Source organism: Mus caroli, unplaced genomic scaffold, assembly GCF_978045245.1.
Source record: "Mus caroli unplaced genomic scaffold, Mus_caroli_1 scaffold_13, whole genome shotgun sequence".
Lineage (NCBI taxonomy): Eukaryota > Metazoa > Chordata > Mammalia > Rodentia > Muridae > Mus > Mus caroli.
The window spans coordinates 20820795-20838355 of record NW_028227268.1 but is presented as its reverse complement, the minus strand read 5'-3'; positions in this window follow the sequence as shown (position 1 = coordinate 20838355).

The window sequence follows — 17561 nt, the reverse complement described above, 5'->3', positions numbered from 1 at the left end:
AGACCTTCTCTGGTGTCTTAGTCAGGGTTTCTATTCCTGCACAAACATCATGACCAAGAAGCAAGTTGCAGAGGAAAGGGTTTATTCTGCTTACACTTCCACATTGCTGATCATCACCAAAGGAAGTCATGACTGGAACTCCTGGAAGCAGGAGCTGATGCAGAGACCATGGAGGGATGCTACTTACTGGCTTGCTTCCTCTGGCTTGCTCAGCTTGCTTTCTTTTAGAACTCAAGATTACTATCCCAGGGATGGCACCACCCACAGTGGGCTGGGCCCTCCTACCCTTGATAACTAATTGAGAAAATGCCTTACAGCTGGATCTCATGGAGGAATTTTCTCAAGGGAGGCTCCTTTCTCTGTGACAACTCCAGCTTGGGGCAAGTTGACCCACAGAGCCAGCCAGCACATCTGGGAATGAAGACTCAGACACCCACTGCGGGGCATACAAGAGAGGTCTGAAAACTCCAGCTTGGGGCAAGTTGACCCACAAAGCCAGCCAGCACATCTGGGAATGAAGACTCAGACACCCACTGTGGGGCATACAAGAGAGGCCTGACAACTCCAGCTTGGGGCAAGGTGACCCACAAAGCCAGCCAGCACATCTGGGAATGAAGACTCAGACACCCACTGCGGGGCATACAAGAGAGGCCAGATGCCTCTCCCCCAAGTTCAGTTCCAGACTCCAGCTCCATGCACCTAAAGGGATTCTTTCTTGCAGTAAAGAGTTTCACAGAAGTCAAGCATAGTGGTTTATACCTATAATCTCAGCACTGAAGAATCAATGGTTATTAAAGGATCTTGAGTTTAAGACTAGGCAGAGCTACTGTTAGGATTTGAATATATAATGCAACCCCATGAATTAGTGATTTGAATATTTGGTCTCTAAAATGGTGGTGCTGTTTTGGGAGGCTCTAGAAACTTAGAATATGATGTCAAACTGGAGGAAGGAGGCCACGGGGTGAGCCCTTGGAAACTCTAGTCTCTGGCTGCTTCCAGTCTTGCTCCCTCTGCTTTCTGGTCCACCGTGATTCACAGTGCTATGCTTCACCACACTGTCCTCACCACGAGAGACAGAACCTTCTGAAGCCAGGAACTAAAATAAGTCTTTCCTCCTTACATCGATTTTGTAAGGTCTTTTCTATCATGCTCCCCCCTCCCAGTCTCTTGCACATATGAACGCTCTTGCCCACGCGCACACACAAGTGCAACAATTACAAACCTGTCTTTTTTTTTTAAAGATTTATTTATTATATGTAAATACACTGTAGCTGTCTTCAAACACACCAGAAGAGGGAGTCAGATCTCATTACGAGATGGTTGTGAGCCACCATGTGGTTGCTGGAATTTGAACTCAGGACCTTCAGAAGTGCAGTCGGGTACTCTTACCTGCTGAGCATCTCACCAGTCCCCAACAAACCTGTCTTAGTTAGGGTTTCTATTGCTGTATAAAGTACCATGACCAAAAGCAACTTGGGGGAAGAAAAGGGTTGTTTTAGCTTATTGTTCTTAGCTTATCATCCAGAGAAGTCAAGGAACTCAAGATAGGAACATGGAGGCAAGAACTGATGCAAAGCCTGTGACAGACACGTGCTTACTGGCTTCCCCCCCCCCACCCTCCCCGCCATCAGAAAACACAGACATTTACACTAAGATTCATACCAGTACCAAAACTGACAGCTATCAATTAGTGATGAAAATAACTTTCCTGTTGGGAGTCCCCATAACATGAGGAACTGTATAAAAGGGGTGCAGCCCTAGGAAGAAGGCTGAGGACCACGGTCCTAGAGGATGGGATGTCTACATTGATCTCACAGAGAACTAAAGGTTGCCTGGAGTGGAGGGGTGAGAGTGTGAAGACACTCGAGGACAGACAGCAGTGTGTTCAGTTGCTGATCAAAGGATGACCCTTCCCACCAATCAATCCCCTTTCTAGGAAGCTGACTTCCCAGTAAGTGGTCAGATCGCTCGTGTACACTTACACAATGCTCAGGGTGAGTTGGAAAAAAACATAATAAGCCCTGGAACGTGTAGAGAAGCCCCTCCCCAACCAGTTTTTTAATTTTTATTTTTGACAGGCTCTCGCTATGTAACACTGAATGGCCTACAACTTACCACATCAAACAGACTGGCCTTGACCTTACAGAGATCCACCTGCCTCTGCCTCCCGAGGACTGGGATTAAAGGTGGAAGCCATTATGCCCACTGGTTTCTTTTCATTAATTCACACCGCCCCTGTCTGTGGAGGCAAAGCCTCCACTTCAGCAACTCAGGGATATTCTGCTGTCTTCTCGCTGTGTTTGTTTACTCATTTAGGTTTTTGAGAAAAGGTCTCAATATGTAGCTCAGGGTGGCCTGGCTTGCTACACAGCCCTGCCTAGCCTCGAATGTGTGGTTCTCTCTTCTTAGCCTCCTGAGCCAGCTGGAAATCTGTTCTTCAGTCTCCAGATACTGACAGGCTCTTCCCTGGGGACCTGCATCTTGTCAAGCCTCGCCTGGCCACGCAGCTCCAGTGGGCCGGAGTAGCTCTGTCTTCACCTGCACACACCCCTTCCTCCAAAGGGTCCTATACTGCATGGGTCTGGTTGCTGTTCTCAGGAAATCACCCTTCAACCCACTGCCCTTCCAGTGGTGATCAGGGGCCATGGGTCCTACTTTGGCAAATGTCAGCATGACATCTTCAATGGGAAATTGGGGAACGCTTCCTGCTGCTTCCGGAGCCCCTTCCTGCCTCCCAGTCCCACAGTCCCTCCTCCTCTGCCTTTGTTCTTTCTTTCTTTTTTTTTTTTTTTTTTTTTTTTAAAGATTTATTTATTGATTATATGTAAGTACACTGTAGCTGTCTTCAGACACTCCAGAAGAGGGAGTCAGATCTCTGTTACAGATGGTTGTGAGCCACCATGTGGTTGCCGGGATTTGAACTCTGGACCTTCGGAAGAACAGTCGGGTGTTCTTACCCACTGAGCCATCTCACCAGCCCAGCCTTTGTTCTTTCTAAGAAGAATTTCCAGGGATTTCTAGACGCTCTTCCCAGGTCTGTTCTCTTGGCCTTCCATTTTTTCCAGATATGGTCCTGTGTACTTCAAACTGTGGATATGAGGTGTTGGCTTTCTTAGGTGTCTTTGTATTAAAACTATCCTGTTTCACAACAGCACGTTGCCTTAACCTCCTTACACGTGCTCATATACACACATGCACACACATACATCCACCTACATGCACACCAGGCATGTCCTGGTATGAGCACACAAATACAAGCCTATACACACTCACACACACACACACACACAAACATGTGTGCACATGTATCTATGAATACATGCATGTATAAGCACACATATGTATAAATAAACACACACAGATGCAAAGATAAATATGGGACCAAGCATACACACATGCATGTACACACAAAAAATGCAATACACACTGTGAACAAATGGCCAGAAATATAAATGTATATGGTATATACACAGACATACTTATGCATACAAAATACAAGTGTACACACACAAACTAACATAATCACACAAAAACATGCACATACATGCTCACAGATGTACACACATATTTTTACTCACACATGAACACACAGATATACATGCACATTAAACACAAGTGCATGCACTCACATAAACCCATAAACACATACACAAATACACTTACACGTACACATGCATACCCTCAAACACTAACATACACAAACATACATGTATGAACACACATAGACACAGAGTCATAACACACAAACACACACATGTTCACACACATAACCACAGATATACAAGCATGTACATGCACACACAAATACATGCCTGAACAAACATGCACAATCTCACACACACACAAACACACACACACATTTTCTTTCTAAATCTCTTTTGCTTTTCTTTCCTTCCTTTCTTTCCTTCTTTGTTTCTTTTTTTTTCTTCTCTCTCTCTCTCTCTCTCTCTTTAAAAAAAAACAGGGTTTCTCTATGTAGCCCTGGCTGCCTTAGAACTTCCTATGTAGACTAGGCTGGTCTCAAACACACAGGGATTCTGCCTCTGCCTCCCAAGTGCTGGGATTACAGGTGTGCACCACCATGCTCAGCCACTTTCTTTCTTTCTTTCTTTCTTTCTTTCTTTCTTTCTTTCTTTCTTTCTAAGAATAAAAAAACACAGCCGGGCAGTGGTGGCGCATGCCTTTAATCCCAGCACTCGGGAGGCAGAAGCAGGCAGATTTCTGAGTTCGAGACCAGCCTGGTCTACAAAGTGAGTTCCAGGACAACCAGGGCTACACAGAGAAACCCTATCTCGAAAAAAACAAAACAAAAAGAATAAAAAGATATGGGCTGGAGAGACTGCTCAATGGTTAAGAGCACTGACTGCTCTTCTAGGGATCCTGAGTTCAATCCCAGCAACCACATGGTAGCTCACAACCATCTGTAACGGGATGCAGTGCCCTCTTTTGGTGTGTCTGAAGACAGCTACAGTGTACTCATATACATAAAATAAATACATCTTAAAAAAAAAAAGAATAAAAAAATACAAAGTAAAATAGGTTCTTACCCTGAAGCTCAGACAAGCCTAGAGCTGATGGCGTCACCCAGACTGTCTGGAAGCCTTAGTGCTGGGATTACAGACATGCACCCTAACTCCCAGCTCCAAAACCTGCTGCTGCTGCTGCTGCTGTTGTTGTTGTAGTTGGTGGTAGTGGTGTGTGTGTGTGCAGGTTTATTCAGAGACCAGAAGAGGGTGTCTGACCCTTGGAGGTGGAGAACAGGCAGGCGTGAGCTGCTGTGTGGTGCTGGAACCAGGGTTCTCTGCAAGGGCAACCAGTGCTATTAGCTGCTGAGTCTGTCCCTTCAGCCCCTAACAGTTTTCTCAATAAACGCCAACTCTGCTTCAGAAGCACCCATCCTGATGTTGCTTTCCAAGGCACTGTGATGGTTTGAATGCAAAATGTGTCGTCGTCGTCCCCCCACCCCACCCCCCACCCCACCCCCCACCCCCCACCCCCGCCCCAAATAGTCTCTGGCATTTCAGCCCTTGCTCACTAGGTGGCCCTGTCTGGGGAGGCTAAGGGGTGAGGCCTTACTGGAGGAAGTTTGTCACTGGGGCATGGGTTTTGAGAACATAAAGACTTGTGTCATTTAGAGTCTATTCTGCTTCCTGTGTGTGCTCAAGATGTGAGCTCCAGCCACCATGTCTGCCACCGGTTGCCATGGTGACCCCATCATTATGGACCCCAACTCTCTGGAACCATATCTTAAAGTAAAACCCTTCTATAATTTACCTCGGTCATGGTGTTTTATCATAATAGAAAAGGCACTAACACAGGGATTTAAGTCACTAGTGATGGCTTCTTCTGGTGCAGAAATTCCCGGGGAGCGGGGGTGGGGGGTGGGGAGTGGGTGGGGGGCGGAGCCACGGCTAGGTTAAAGATTCTACAGAATTGACTAATTAGAATGTTATGGTGTGGAGGGAGAGTTAGAATGTTGCAGATCCAGAGTTAAGTTATCCTGGGCGGCCTTCAGTTTCTTTAATAGACACTTTTGTGTCTGACCTAACATCTTTGCAACTGTAAGGCAAACCCTTTTGAATAGTAGTATGGTTGCTTGATCCAGTAATCCCAGCACGTGAAGGGTGGAAGCAAGAACTTCAGGAGCTCAAGGTCATTGTCCATCACACAGTGAATGCAGTACCAGCCTGGGATACCTGAGACCCTGCCTCAAAACAGAAGCCACCCAGTCAACCAAACAAGCGAACAAACTCTTTTAGCAAACCACTGGCATCCAGCTACTCAAAAGCTAAGAACAGTATCGGGGGGGGATAACATCTGAAACCTGTACCAGAGATCCCCTTACTTTGCTGAATCCCCCACACCTGAGACTTCCACCAGTGTATTTGACAATGTCCTGGCTTATGACTTTTCTTAGGTCGGAAACTCCGTGAAATGGTTTCCGAGTTGGGATATGCTACTTGAGGCAACCTAAACTTGTGCTCGGCAGCAGGGTCACGCATATTTGGCCCAGGAATAAACTCTTCTTCTTTTGATATGTTTTGTATTCACACCTAAAGAGAGGTCTCTGATAAAAGAACCCGGGCTGCCACAGGGGCAGCGTGAGGCTTCATCTAGATGACAAAAGGAAGGGCCCTTTCCCAGGTCTTGATGGCTGGGTGGTGGAGGGTGGTGGAGGGTGGGCGGGGCTACAGGCTCCTCCCTGAAGCTGGCCCTTCACCAAGCTTTGGGTGGGTGGGAAGAAGGCAGAGTTTCTCCTCCGCCAGGGAATGGGCACACACACTCAGTCTTTACTTGGGAATCCCATGGAATTCCCCAGTGAGTTGCTTTTCCTGTGTTGGAAAAGCGTTTTCCCCCACCCCTCCCATCAACCCTTACCCTCTTTTCTCTACGGCTCCAGTTCTCTGACCACATCTGTCCTCCAGACCCACTCGGGACTTCTCTGGAAGGAGAAACAAGAGGAGTCAAAGAATTGCTCATCAGAGATGACAGAATCTGTCACGTACACTCATCCTGTCTAGGACACTTGGATTTTTTTGTGAAGACCAAGTCTTCTCGAGCTCAGGCTTGCCTTGAGTACTCTAGGTAGCAGAGAATGGCTTGGAACTCCTCATTCTCCTGAGGGCTTGGGTTACAGGTGTGCACCGCCATGCGGGGTTTTGTTTTGTTTTGTGCTGTGCTGTTAGGGAAGGTACCCAAGTTTCGATCATGCTAGGCAAACGCTGCACTAACTAGGCTACACCCTCAGCCATGTTTCTAAACCACTTATGGAATGATTTCTTTGTTTGCCACATGCTCACCAGAATGTTCCAAAAATGTGTTTTCAATTAACAATATTTATCATATAGTCCTAACCCCCTACCCTCCGCCCCACATAGCTGCTTCAGAAGACAGAAGTGACGTGAGAAAGACAGAAACCAGGTCTCAGCTTCCTGAAGGACAGGGAGGGCTGCTATGTGGAGAGGGGGGTGGGGGGGACTGTGTGGAAATCCCATCCCATTTGAAGTTTCTGTTTCTAACAGCCTTGAAAGGAACTCATGCCCACAGCTCTTAAGAGCAAGGGAGAGGATCTGCCAACAAAGTTCCAAAAGTCCAGCTAGAGGCATAGGCTTCCGGGAAGCCTTATCTCTAGAGGAATTTTAATCCAACAACATGGCTGCCTGGCAAGGGATCACATCCAAAGACCTAGGCTTGTGTGATCCGGCAGGAATGCAGACACATCGCACACCTTTAGTTCCTCTGGCTGAGATGTAGACATGCCCTTAGTGTACATCTTTAAAGTAAAATTAGTTTGTAGGAGGAATCGCCATGTTTGAAAGTGATGTCGAATTGAGAGGTAGACAAAGAGACAAATCAGAAAGATTTAACAGGAGGAGTCAGAGATGGGATGCACCTAGCTCTCACAAAATAGTAGAGGAAGCCGGGCGTGGTGGCGCACGCCTTTAATCCCAGCACACGGGAGGCAGAGGCAGGCGGATTTCTGAGTTCGAGGCCAGCCTGGTGTACAAAGTGAGTTCCAGGACAGCCAGGGTTATACAGAGAAACCCTGTCTCAAAAAACAAAAACAAATTAGTAGAGGAAAGAGAAGCTATTTAAAAGAACAGACAGGAAAGCGAAGATATTTGAGAACAGCGCAGGGAGAGTCCGTGGGGAAGCAGTTCATTCATGAGTTCTGTTCAGTTTGTGGAGTTCAGTGCAGGTCAGCAGAGGCAGTGGGAGCCAGAGAATAAGGAGCCAGAAGACTGGAACAGCTTGCCAGATTTAGTTTGAGGGCAAGCAGAGCAAATCAGTGAGAAGCTGAGAGAAGCCAGATTGAATCAGTCAGCTTGGAGAAGAGTTTGAGCCAGAGCAGCTGAGTTGAACCAACCAGCCAGAGTTCAGAAAGAGCTAGAAAGGGTGAGCTTATTCAGCAGTAAGCCGCAACATTTACATCTGGTTATTTAAAAAGTTACTTTTACACTTATTCTCCACACTGAGATGCAGGCCCTCATCTTCCAGCAACAAGGCTTTGAAGAAACAAGCATCCATGAAGGCTTCCCATGGTCTTATGTCTTCTGGCCTCTCCTGCCCTGCCCACTTCACAGCAATTAGGTTGATCTCTTGCCTTTGACTAGAACAGTCTCCCATTCTGTGTCAGTGAGACACATTATATTTAAGGTTCCCCTCGACATCTTTTCCTGGACATGTTACCAGGTCAAAAATGAGGACCACCCCTCCCCAGTATGTGAGGAAATTAGGTCCCATCTCTGGAACCCTCAGCCCCTTTGTCCAGGATGTGGCTGTCCAGTTAACAGGGATGGTGGAGCTAAATTTGAGATCCAGGGACAGAGGGCAGAGATTAAAAAAGATGCAGGGGTTTGCTGGCAGATGAGACATACTTCATTCCTTTGATAAGCACATGCCCCCTTGATTCCATTTTGTAGAATATTACACAAAACATTGGCAGGCTCTTGAAGCACAGCAATTTGGATACCTTGGTCACAAGGTATCCGCCGGGCGTGGTGGCACACGCCTTTAATCCCAGTACTTGGGAGGCAGAGGCAGGCGGATTTCTGAGTTCGAGGCCAGCCTGGTCTACAAAGTGAGTTCCAGGACAGCCAGGGCTATACAGAGAAACCCTGTCTCGAAAAACCAACAAAACAAAACAAAACAAAACAAAACAAAACAAAACAAAACAAACAAACAAACACCCAAGGTATCCAAAGTCAGAAAGCAGCAAGAAAAAAAAAAAAAAGGATGCTGGTGCTTGACCCTCCTCTTATTTCTATGTAGTCCAGAACCCAAATCCAGGTAGGAAGTCCCGGGGGTGGTGCCCGGGTCTTCCCACCTCAATCAAAGCACCCTTTCACAAGACTGCCCCGAAGCTGGATAATCCCTCACCGCTGTATCTGGCTTATCTCCTAGGTAATTTCAGATCTGTCAAATTGAAAGGAACATTAACCCTCAAAGAGGATTTTCTGATCAAAAGCACTGGCTAGTATGTTGTTAACCTGGAGGTCAGTGGCCCAGCCACATCTGACCTGTGACCTGTGACCTGTAACCTGGCCTGCTTGTCAACCATGCTCAAGAGGACAGGAGGGTTACAGTTACCTAGTGCATCATGCCTGATCCTCATCAAGGAAGTAGCCAGCGTCAAAGTTGCTTAGCATTTCACATGCGCCTATCCAACGCTCCCCCAAGCCTCCACGAATGGACATGGCTCAGCCTTACATACAGCTCAGCTCCTCCCAGGCTTCTGCTCATCCTGTGTGTGAGTCACTGAAAGTCACTGGAGGATTGTGATGGCTGGGGACAAGGACCAGGAGCGGGGAGCCAGGGGTAGTGGTGGAAGGACAGGACTGCGGGGGCAGAAATGTCAGAGAGGGCTTGAAGTGCTTCTAACTCGAGGAAGAAAGGAGGGGGTGACGGAATCCAGCTGTGTGCTGCAGTCAGCTAGCTCCCAGCTGTTCTCCAGAACACACCTGGCACACATGTGGCTCCCCACCCCTCCGAGTGTGTGGCTTGATTTGGAACAGGACATAAATGACCTCTATGAGTCACTTGAAGTCAAGGTTCCTCCCCCAACCCCACCTGCACCTGTCCTGACCCCAGTGCTTGCGTGCTTTGTCTATTCTGGCTAGGGCTTTTTTTTTTTTTTTTTTTTTTTTGCCATCCAGAGGCCAGAAGAGAGGCATCCTTGCCAAAGTCCTTTCTGTCCCTCACCCTTGCTCTTTCCTATTCAGAACCAGAGCCTGAGGTGGCTGGAGTCTAGCTACGCATGTCTTCAATCTTTCTACCTATTGAGGTTTCTGGTGAGAGGCCTAGGAGAAGGAAGAGTAAGGGAAAGAATTGAGAGGGAGTCAGGTGGGCCTCTGTCCTTGTGGCCCCTTCACACTTCCTACTCTCCAGCCCTGGACACCCCCTAGCCAGAGCCAGCTGTTTGCAGACCTGAGCCCCGAGGAGCTGACAGCTGTGATGAGGTTTCTGACCAAGCACCTGGGGCCAGGGCTGGTGGATGCAGCCCAGGCTCAACCCTCGGACAACTGTGTCTTCTCAGTAGAGTTGCAGCTGCCTGTCAAGGCTGCAGCCCTGGCCCACCTGGACAAAGCTTCCCTACCGCTGCTGCCCACCCTACCCCCATCCCCCCGCCTTCGTCTGAGAGGTGCTCTTTTATCAATGGAGTTTAATAAACTCTCATAATATGACCCAGCCAGGCCCCCAGTAACAGCAGCAGAGCAGCAGAGTCCTATGGATTTATTTTATCAGCAGTTGCACAATTACTGGAATTCTCCTAGTCTATTTTTCTAACGCTAGACTGTTGTCTACTTCCCAACTGTGCTACCCAAGGACTTGCAGTTTGAATCGTGTTATTTCTGCTCCATCAGTCCGTCCTCAGGGGGCATTCCACTCAGGCCCATGCTCCTGGTCCATCCCGCCTAATGGAGACCTGCCCTTTCCATCTTCTTTCTCCTATGCTCCTTTTTCATCTTCTCGCCTCTCCTTCCTCGTGGTCCCTACCTGCAACCACCAGCCCAGTAACTGAAACTCTGCCTCATTCTATTCTCCCCAGTAATTGGCTGTAGCTATTTTTTATTTAACCAACAGCTTTAAATTGGGCAACGAAGCTCACAAAGCGTCACCTGGTGCATCTGAGGATCTGGTTGTCGGGGGCAAGCAGCTCCTGGGCGCTGGTATTTAGCTAAAATTTGAATATAGAACAGCATCAGACCAAATCCAAATACTCTTTGGTGCACATCCCAAGCCCAGTGTGAGTGAGCTAGTGGTGTGTGTATGTGTGTGTGTGTGTATGTGTGTGTGTGTGCGCGCGCATGCGCACGCGTGCGCATGTATATATGCCATAGTGTACGTGGACTCAGAGGAAAACTCCACAGAGTTGATTCTCTCCTACTTTTTTTTTTTTTTAACATAAATAACCCGTTTATTGCAGGCTAGGCAAGTCTCAGATGGCAAGGCTTCTACTGGTCTTTCAGTTCCTTCAGTCTTCTGATGGCAGACTTCAGTGTGACTGCAGAGGTGGGGGTGTAGGTCCAGGCCCCGCTGGCCACAGTTTTCATGCATGAACCCCAGTGCCAGATTCCGACGCCTCGGCTCTTCATCTTGGTCTTGCCACAGAAGGAGCAAGAGTACTTGGCGTGCTGGCTGATTTCAGTTTTCTTTACCATTTTTCCGGAGGGAGGCACCATAGCGGGTCCCGTTTAGCCATGTCGCCGTAACTGAAGCCCAAGCCCGAAGAGCTCTCTCCTACTTTTATGCTGGTTCAAGGGGTTGAACCAGGCTGAGCAGGAAACACCCCATTAAACGCTGATCCCAGGCCTTGCTTCTCTCTTGGAAATAAACCAACTGTTTCTTGTGATTAGGTGAATAAATAACCTGGTCTCCAAGTAGCACTGCATCGAATCCAGATTCTCTCTTTTAAGATGATCCTAGATGTACAGATGAATTCAGATTGCGACTCAGGGCTTTTTTTGAACTGAAGCAGTTCCTTCCAGAAATGGTTGAAATGCGCTAGCAGACATCAGGGGACCAGTACTGACACGTGAGCCCAGACACGGTTCTCATACCTAACTTTCAGATTAATCTTTCAGGTTTTAGTTTTTGAAATAGGGTCTCTTGTAGTCCAGGGGGCCTCCCATTCACTAGGTAGCTTTGAGTGACCTTGAACTTCTGATCCTACTGCCACTACCTCTGCAGAGCTGGGTGCAAGCACACACCACAACATCAGGTCTGTGCAGTCCTGGGGATTGAATCCACGGCTTCATGCACATTAGCCAAGCGTTCTGCCAATAGCGCAATACCCCCAGCCCCAGAAGTAGGTACAATGTAAGTGAATTCCTACCTTCCTTCTCTCCTACAATCTTTCCTTGGCCAACTGCTCCTTTAAATCTTCAGAGCTTCCCACACATAGGGGGTCAGCCCTTTAGTCTCCAGCCTACCTGGTGCTTCCTGACGCTAACTACGCAGACCCTTCTATCCAATCACCTCTGCTCCCCCACTCCATGTGATGACACCTTCCTCATCCAGTAAAACTCAGCTCAGACACTGATGGCTCCTGCTACTTTCTCCCGAGTACACAGCTGCCAGCTTTCCCTGATTCCTGCCCGTGTCAGTCTATACGCTCTGAGGGAGGTTCAATACCCTGACTTGCCTACCTGTGTCCCCTGCTTAGAGTTCCTCAGAGTGGGAAAATGCTTGTTCTGCAGGCATAAGGACCTGATATAAGCACACCATGTGCATATATCAGCTACAGAGGCCAGAAGAGGGCATCTGATCTCCTAGAATAGGAGTTACAAACTGAAGGGGCTCTGGCAGGCCCAAGCATGACAAACATCTCTCACAGGCCTGGTCCTTCCCCCATTCTCTCTGCCTTGCTAAAAACCATTAGATTACATTCCTAGGGCTAGCCACCATGGGTCTATCCCCTTATTTGGCCACTTCCTCTTCAGGAGGCTGACTACCAAGGTCCAGCTAGCCAAGTATTGAAATCCAACAATCAAAAGTCCCTTTGGCTCATCTTATTAAGATGCCCAATCAAAAATAAGCACTTCAACCAAGCCGTGGTGGCACACACCTTTAATCCCAGCACTTGGGAGGCAGAGGCAGGTGGATTTCTGAGTTCGAGGCCAGCCTGGTCTACAGAGTGAGTTCCAGGACAGCCAAGGCTATACAGAGAAACCCTTTCTCGAAATAGAAAAAAAAAAAAGAAAGAAAGAAAAAAAAGCACTTCATCCTAACATGGGGGTTTCTCCCCTTTACCTTTATAAATCTCCACTCCATTTGCCTACACCACAGTTCTGTCTCCTCTCTATCCAGAGGCAATCCCCACTGGTCCCCTTCCCTTTCCCTCATCCTCGGTCTCCTGTCTTTGCCTCATTCCCTGCCCTTTGTCTCTCAAGATAACTCTCCTTTGCGCTGAGAACTTGCTCTTGAAGGGTCCTGTGCCAACTTAGAAGTCCTTTCACAAACAGTTGTCAGCTGCTGTGTAGCTTCTGAGAATCAAACTCCTGAATTCCTCTGCAAGCTGCAAGTACTCTTATTTATTTGGTTTGGGTTTTGTTCTTCAAGATAAGGTTTCCCTGTGCAGTTCAGAGTGAGTTCCAGGCCAGCCAAGGCTACACAGAGAAACCCTGTCTTGAAAAACCTAAATAAATAAATAATAAATGCCAGATGGTGCATAAGGATAACCTCTGATCTACACACACACACACACACAGAGACTTGCATGCACACACACGAGTTGGAGGTTTTGTTTTTTGGTTTTTTGTTTTGTTTTGTTTTTCAAGACAGGGTTTCTCTGTGTAGCCCTGGCTGTCCTGGAACTCACTTTGTAGACCAGGCTGGCCTCGAACTCAGAAATCTGCCTGCCTCTGCCTCCCGAGTGCTGGGATTAAAGGCATGTGCCACCACGCCCAGCTTGAGTTGGAGGTTTTGAAGCAAGTCCAACTGTCCTTGGGGCCAGTGCCCAGCCTGGCATTGCACCCATATGGAAGCCCAAATGCATCTCTATTGAAATTGGAACAGGCAGTCATCATGGTCATTATCAGAATCACATCACTTCTTTGTCTTAAAATTTGAAAAGCCATTTCACATCCATTTTCTGATTTGACTCCCTCAAAAAGGGTGGAAGTCCAAAGATCCCAGGTGAATAACCCACTTATTTTTTTTTATTTTTTTATTTTTTTGCACTGTCAGCTTAGGACAGGACATAAGGCCAAAGGGCAATACTGACATGGCAGGCCCAAACACTTCCTTTCCAGAAGACACTGCTCTTACCTAAACTCCTGTCCAGCAAAGGTCCCAGGAAGGAACTGAAGACAAAAGATTCTGGGAGGTGGATACGAGCAAGTCTGAAAAGCAATTCCCCCAGCTAAGAAGGAACCCTGAACTTGGAGGTAGACCCAACAGGCTACAGAGTAGGGGCATGGACAGAGGAATTGGGCCACAATTTTCTCTTCCAACTCATGGAAGCTGTGAGGGGAGGAAGGGAACGCTTTGGAGGCAGCGGTTCAATGTGTTGCTGTTTTCTTGCTCTGGACAAGCAGAAGTGATGGGGTGCAGGGTTTAGGTTAGTGGTTATGCTGCCTCTGGACCCACACTGCTGGGATTGGATCCAGTCAGTGTGACCTAGGACAAGTTATCTAACATCCCTAGTACCTCAATTTTATCACCTGTGCAGTAGGGAGAGTAATAAAACCTACTTCAGGATTTGTATGAGAATCAAGGGGCTGGAGAGGTGGCTCAGCATTGGCTGCTCTTCTAGAGGTCCTGAGTTCATATCTCAGCAACCACATGGTGGCTCACAACCGTCTGTAATGGGATCCGATGCCCTCTTCTGGTGTGTCTGAAGATAGCTACAGCATACTCATATATATATATATATATATATATATATATATGTGCATGTTTTTTTAAAAAAGGGAATTAAATTAATCCATTCATTTTCTTAAAATAGTCCTAAACATCGTAAATGTTCAGTGCATATAGCTATTATTTAACATTTTATTACCCGGAATTTATAGACTATTTTTTTTTCTTTTTGGTTTTTCTTTTTTTTTAAAAGATTTATTTATTGTTATATGTAACTATACTGTAGCTGTCTTCAGACACACCACAAGAGGGTATCAGATCTCATTACGGATGGTTGTGAGCCACCATGTGGTTGCTGAGATTTGAACTCAGGACCTTCAGAAGAGGAGTCGGTGCTCTTAACTGCTGAGCCATCTCGCCAGTCCCCTCTTTTTGGTTTTTCAAGCAGGGTTTCTCTGTGTAGACCAGGCTGTATAGGAACTCATTCTCAATTAGGCTGGCCTCTGAACTTAGAGGTCCACCTATCTCTTTCTCCTGAGTGCCAGACTTAAAGATGAGGGGGCACCACCACCTAGCTATAAACTATTTCAGTAAGTATGTAAGCAGTCATTTTAAAAACTTAGTGGCATAAAACAACAAACCAATTTACTTTACCCACAAAGGGTGGGCAGCCTGGGCTAAGCTCAGCCAAGCGGTTCTTTCTCCTGGATTGTCCTGACAATGCTGCAGCTATCTGGTTAGCGGACGGGGTCTGGGTTGTGAAAGTAGCTTTATTTATGTGTCTATGGCTGCAGTTATAGCAACATGACTTTTGGAGGCTTGCCACTGTGGTCTAGGATGCCAACCACAGCCCAAAGTGAGCAAGCTCTAGTGAGAAAACACTTTCTAGGGCTTTTCCTGTATCAACTCAGTAATGTGTGTGTGTGTGCATGCATGTATATATGTACATGTGTGTGCACGCATGCATATATGTACGTGTGTGTGCATGCATGTATGTATGCATGTATGTACGTATGTGCCTATATATGTGTGTGTGTGTGTTATACATAAGTACATGTACTTGTTTGTGGAGGCCAGATAACCAGTGTCTTCCTCAATTGCTGTCTTTTTTTTTTTTTTTTTTTTTTTACAGTTATTTGTTTTGCATCGGAATGGATACATTGTCGTTGTGTGAATGTGGAAGTCAGAGGGTAATTTGTGGCAGTTGTTTATCTCTTTCCAACTTGTGGGTTGCAGAGGTTAAACTCAGGTCTCTGGGCTTGACAGCAAGCAATTTTACCCAGTGCACCATCTAGTTGGCCCTCCACTTTATTTTTGAGATAGGGTCTCTCACTGAAATTGTTCCTTGCTAAGTGGCTACTTGTCCCTGGCTCTGCCCCAGCTCTGGAGTTACAGAAGCACACTGTATGGCTGACTTTTTATGCAAGTGTTGGGGATTCAACCCAACTCATGACCCCACACTTGCCCAATAACTACCCTACAACTAAGCCATTTCCCCAGCCTCCTGCCTCTCCTTTGCCAACATCCCATTACCCAAGGCAAGTCACAAGACCAGACTCAGATTCAAAGGATAAAGATGTAACTTCATGTCCTGATAAGAAGTGAGGCACCGTCAAAGGCAAAGGGCCCAGGGCTAAGGCTAAGAGCATGTTCTCCATCATCCAACCAACACTCGCACTGAGCAGAGCTCAATTGTAGAGACTGAAGGAAATGCTGGGTTGGCCCTCGAGGCTCAACGTAGAAGGAGAAGACTCAAACCATGAACAGAACAACTTCAGTGCATGCTTCAATGTGATTGGTGCCCCAAGATTAGGACCAGTTAAGTGTTACTGGGGGTTGGGTCAGCTCCTTTAGTCAGAGGGGAGGGTCACAGTGTTGAGAGGGCTTACATAGCTTGACCTTGAATATGGTTAGAATATGGACATGTGCAGCAAAAGGAAGTGACAGTCCCGATGGAAAGAGGAGCAAAACTAGGGCACAATGTCTATGAGGTGTGGGGACCTCGAAGAGGGGCGATTAGGGAACAAGACTGGAAAGATAACCTGGGATCCAACGCTGTGTGAACTTGACCTTGAGCTTCATTCTGTCGGCCATGGAAGCCACTGAATGGTTTTTGCACGGTGAGTGGAAAGAGCTATTTTATAAAAGGCCTGTCTTGTTAAGAGTTGGATGGCCTGGGGTGGGGCGTGAGAGGGGAGTGGACATTCAAAGGGTGGTGAAGGACCTAGGGGATCTAAGTAGAAGGGTTGTGCAAGCGTGAGAACCTCAGATCCGGTCTCCATCATCCATCCAAGCTGAGATTTCACCTGTGATCCCAGCACTGAGGTCCAGAGTGACTACAGGTGGGTCCTGGGAATCACTTATGAGCTAGCTAGTCTAGCCAAACTGGCAAGTACTGCCTTCAGTAAAAACCTGTCCCAAAAAACAAAGTGGAGGGACTGGAAAGATAGCGCAGAAGTTGGGAGCCCTTGCTGCTCTTACAGAGGACCCAGGTTCTGTTCCCAGCACCTATAGATGGCAGCTCTCAACCATCTATAATTCCAGTTCCAGGGGATCCAATGCTCTCTTCTGATCTCTGTGGGCACCAGGCACACACATAGTACACGTACATACAAGCAGGCAAAACACTCAAGCACATAAAGTAAAATAATATAAATAAAAATAATAATTTAATGTAAAAATAAGGTGGAGAGAAGTAGAAGACAGCTGACATTGACCTTTGACCTCTGGCTTCCACATGCACATGCAGGGGCCCGTGCACACTCGCACACACATGTGCACGCACATGCATACGCCACACACCCCAAGACAGGATAAATAAAAGGAAGAACGTGTAGGAAATGTAAGGGCAGGAGAGCATGAAAAGATGTCGCAGATGACAAGAATGCCAGGCTCGGTACTGACAGGAGGGCGAAGAAGAAAGGTCTCCGTTCCAAGGCAGGGAAGGCTGGAGGAAAATCAGATCTGGAAGGAACTTGTGGTGTGGGGAGTGTGGTGGGACATCTGAGCAGTGTCTTCCTAGAGGCTAACACACACAGACTATAGAAGCAGACAGTGGAGTTTAGTGGCGCATCCTTGAACACAGCAAACAAGACGTCAAACTTGTCCCATATGGGTAGGTGATTAAGGGAGAAGCCAGATGCTCGGAGGCCAGTGAGATTTGATAATGAAAAGGTCACAGTCAACTTCCAATAGAGCAGATGAAGTCAGCGTCACTTGGAGTTCAAGGTGAGGGGAGCAAGAGGCTGCTTGCCTCT